Below are 5,138 nucleotides of genomic sequence, written 5' to 3' on the forward strand. Positions count from 1 at the left end.
AGATCGCTCCCCACACCATGATGCCGGGTGTTGGCCCTGTGTGCCCCGGTCGTATGCAGTCCTGATTGTGGCGCTCACCTGCACGGCGCCAAACACGCATACGGCCATCATTGGCACCAAGGCAGAAGCGACTCTCATCGCTGAAGACGACACGTCTCCATTCGTCCCTCCATTCACGCCTGTCGCGACACCACTGGAGGCGGGCTGCACGATGTTGGGGCGTGAGCGGAAGACGGCCTAGCGGTGTGCGGGACTGTAGCCCAGCTTAATGGAGACGGTAGCGAATGGTCCTCGTCGATACCACAGGAGCAACAGTGTCCCTAATTTGCTGGGAAGTGGCGGTGCGGTCCCCTACGGCACTGCGTAGGATCCTACGGTCTTGGCGTGCACCCGTGCGTCGCTGCGGTCCGGTCCCAGGTCGACGGGCACGTGCACCTTCCGCCGACCACTGGCGACAACATCGATGTACTGTGGAGACCTCACGCCCCACGTGTTGAGCAATTCGGCGGTACGTCCACCCGACCTCCCGCATGCCCACTATACGCCCTCGCTCAAAGTCCGTGAACTGCACATACGGTTCACGTCCACGCTGTCGCGGCATGCTACCAGTGTTAAAGACTGCGATGGAGCTCCGTATGCCACGGCAAACTGGCTGACACTGACGGTGGCGGTGCACAAATGCTGCGCAGCTAGCGCCATTCGACGGCCAACACCGCGGTTCCTGGTGTGTCCGCTGTGCCGTGCGTGTGATCATTGCTTGTACAGCCCTCTCGCAGTGTCCGGAGCAAGTATGGTGGGTCTGACACACCGGTGTCAATGTGTTCTTTTTTCCATTTCCAGGAGTGTATATGTGCCGCAGCGGACGGCGAAGGGAATATCTGTTATCTGTCTTATACACACGACAGCAGAGTCTGACACACAATCTGTAATAACAAAGTTATTAATTAATTTAGAATCTTCTTAATTGTTACATGTATTCTGGTAAGTTGGTTGAAATCACAGAAAAAGTTTCAGCTCGCTTGAATAAAAACTCTGCCTTCTAGAATTTCATTATTCAGTAGGTTTTATTATATGCTGTAACCAAAATTTTCCATCATTAAAATTACAGGTACTTAATCTACTACAAATGGGTATATTTTAATTACAAATTTGGTTTTCCTTAAATTACTCAAAAATTATAAGAGGTAGCTTAAAGTGGTCTCTTAGTTATTATTTTTAGGTTGAACTGAAGCATAAAGCAAATTTTTACGTTTCCAAGTCCAATATTTAGCGCCCTCAAGTTTTCTTAATAACGTGGATTCCGGTTGTAATTTTTATTCTTTTGCTTTGAAACTTGCACCACTTATTTATGACCTCCATAGGCATATTCGGACCAAATTCTGGCTTTCTAGCTTTATTATTTAGCGCCACTTATTTTTTTGTTGGAATTGTATTTTTATGGAAACTATTAATTTAATTACTTTAAGACCTGACTTATAAAACGTTATTACAATGAAATGTATGTAGGCAAAGTTTCAATTTGAAATTATGACTTTTAATTTCATACTTTATTACGGTGCAATACGAGTACGCTACGTACAGAGGCGCTATGGTGACGTAGCGCCACTACCACTGAATTGGGCTAATCCCGGGACACTCGCTGGCCTCTTGTATCTCACACACGATACAGCGCTTGTTTCGCTTCACGCTGACCTACACAGTGTAGGTGCGCCGACTCCAGCGTAGCATCAGCTCGACGAGACTCGGAGAGAGCAGCGTTTCGTATGAAGACGACAGCCATGTGAACTGTCGAAATATTGCGTCAATTTGTCTTGCGGTTCCGGCTAAAAACCCGAGAAGAGTATCACAAGTTATTCCGCTGGGAAAGCTTATAAAGTCACATTAGTGTAACTGATAACTTCATTTTTTTTGTAATCGACTTCTACGGTCATTAAGATCTCGGGTTGATGTAACAAGTGTTAAAATGACCGAAATGTCTGGGTCCAGCCGCTCCGTCACAGAGACATGTAAATGCTTTTTGTGTCAACTTGTTCATGGTGTGCCTGGTAGACAGGTTTCTTTTACGGTCTCCCCTCCGTTTAATAAGGCGGACCCGTATTGGAAACGCAACAAGAATACAGTTCCTCTGGCGCCCGAAGCAAAACTCGTCTCTTGTTTCCATTTTGTGTAGTGGCGCCATAAGTCTTTCGATAGAGATGCAACCGGAGATGAAAATACGGAACGGAGCTCAGTGGCGCAGATGGGAAAGGGGGGGAGAGAGAGAGAGAGAGAGAGAGAGAGAGAGAGAGAGAGAGGGAGGGAGAGGGAAAGAGAGAGAGAGAGAGAGAGCTTGTTTTGGACAAGGCAGGAGGAAGATATAAACCACAGTGGAGGGTTCAGTGGCAGCAGCTGGTCTTGTTCTTTTAATGAGAAACGTCAGCCATGCGAAGCGATCTGCTGGAAATTTGCTGCTGTTGTGATTCTGCGCTGTACATACGCAATAAGGCGAGCGACGCTGCGTCGAATCCGAGATGATAGTGATCTGCATTTCAATAGTAACTGCTGCGCACCGGTGAACATTTGATGTCAGCACATCCCACACTGACCCGACATATTGCCAGAAGATGACAGGTAAATAATTGAAAGTCCTGGAGAAGCAACATATTTTTAAATTAAACAAGTTTGTTTGTTTGGCCATACCCCGCAGCAAGCATATAAATATTTGATTTGTTAGTGAAACAGCAAAAGGTAGTTTCATTTACAAATCAGGTATTTATATGTTTGCTGCGGAGGATGGCCACACAAACAGACTTGATTAACTTAAAATTGAAGGCCAGGGTGGTCGAGCGATTCTAGGCGCTACAGTCTGGAACCGCGCGACCGCTACGATCGCAGGTTCGAATGGTGCCTCGGGCATGGATGTGTATGATGTCCTTAGGTTATTTAGGTTTAAGTAGTTCTAAGTACTAGGGGACTGATGACCTCAGAAGTGAAGTCCCATAGTGTTCAGAGCCATTTGAACAATTTTAATTTAAAACTAGATATCTTCTCGAGGACTGCTTGACTTCAATAGAAGGCTGAACGATTCCATAAAATCATTTCTCCGTGGAAACTAACATATTAACATTTGTACCCAATTACTTTATTGTATACGTTTTAATCTCAGATTTACACGTCGTAAAATTCAGCGAATATTCAGCAACAACAGTACATAACATTAAGTGTGTAATGTCTTCTGAGTGCATAAAATAAAGAGATTTATCGTATGTGTCTTCTCTTGTGTCACTACGTCTACATCTACGTGGTTACTTCGCAAATCATAATTAAATTCCTGGTAGAAGATTTGCCGAACCAGCTTTAAGCTACTTCTCTACCGTGTCACTCTCGAAAAGCGCGCTTCCCGTGTAAAATCCGATTTCTCTTCTTTTATTGTGATGATCATTTCCCTCTATGCAGATGGGTCACAACAAAATATTTTCACACTCTGAGGTGAAAGTTGGTGATTGAAATTTCGCGACAAGGTCCAGCGGCAACGAAACACGTCTCTGTTTTAATGATTACCTTCCCAAACCACGCATCAGATGCGTGGCAATCTCCCCCTTTTTTCATTACAATACAAAACGAGCTGCTCTTCTCTGAACTTTTTCGATAACTTCATCTGATGCGGCTGGCACGCCACGTAGCAATATTACAGAAGACGTCAAACAAGCGCAGTGTAAGCAGTCCCTTTAGTAGATATGTTGCATTTTAAAGGGTTCTTTCAATAAATAGCAGTCTTTGGTTTGCTTTCTCCACAACATTATCTACGTGATTGGTACATATTAGGCGAATCGTAGCTGTAAACATTAAGTAATTAGTACATTTTGCAGCCTTTAGACCTGTGTGATTTTTCGTGCAGCCGAAATTTAGCGGATTCTTTTTAGTACTCATGTGGATGGCTTCATACCCTCTATTATTTAGAGCCAATTGCCACTTTTCTCACCATCGAGATATCATCTCTAAATCGTTTTGCAGTTGGTTCTGATCTTTTTATGACTTTACGAGATTGGAAATGATAGCATCATCTGCAAACAATCTTACACGTCTGCCCCGATTGTTTCCTAAATCATTTTTTATGTACTAGGAACAGCAGACGGTCTATGACACTTTCTTGGAGAACACCAAATACCACTAATGTTTTCTAGTTGACTTTCACTTAATTACTACGAGCTGTGACCTTGGTTACAGGATATCACGAATCCAGTCGCAAAGCGGAGAGGATATTCCATAGGCACATAATTTGATTAGTAATCGCTTGTGAGGAATGGTGTCTAAAGCCTTCTCGAAATCTAGAAATATTGGAACAATTTGATATCCCTTGTCGATAGCACTCATTTTTACTTCGTGTGGTTAAACGGCTAGTGGTGTTCCACAAGAATGATATTCGATATTCTCTGCTGGCTATTAGCCGGCCGAGCGGTTCTAGGCGCTTCAGTCCGGAACCGCGTTGCTGGTACGGTCGCAGGTTCGAATCCTGCTTCGGCCATGGATGTGTATTGTGTCCTTAGGTAAGTTAGGTTTAAGTAGTTCTAAGTTCTAGGGGACTGATGACCTCAGATGTTAAGTCCCATAGTATTGAGGGATCAAAAAGTCAGTATAAATTTGGAAAACTGAATAAATCACGGAATAATGTAGATAGAGAGGTACAAATTGACACACATGCTTGGAATCACATGGGGTTTTATTCGGACCAAAAAATACAAAAGTACAACAATTGTCCGACAGATGGCGCTTCATCTGATCAGAATAGCAATAATTAGCATAACAAAGGAAGAGAAAGCAAAGATGATCTTCTTTACAGGAAATGCTCAATATGTGCACCATCATTCCTCAACAATAGCTGTAGTCGAGGAATAATGTTGTGAACAGCACTGTAAAGCATGTCCGGAGTTATGGTGATGCATTGGTATCGGATGTTGTCTTACAGCATCCCTAGAGATGTCGGTCGATCACGATACACTTGCGACTTCAGGTAACCCCAAAGCCAACAATCGCACGGACTGAGGTTTGGGGACCTGGGAGGCCAAGCATGACAAAAGTGGCGGCTGAGCACACGATAACCACCAAAGTACGCGAGTAAGAGATCTTTCACGCGTCTAGCAATATGGGGTGGAGTGCCA

Source organism: Schistocerca gregaria, chromosome 2 (genome assembly GCF_023897955.1).
Source record: "Schistocerca gregaria isolate iqSchGreg1 chromosome 2, iqSchGreg1.2, whole genome shotgun sequence".
Lineage (NCBI taxonomy): Eukaryota > Metazoa > Arthropoda > Insecta > Orthoptera > Acrididae > Schistocerca > Schistocerca gregaria.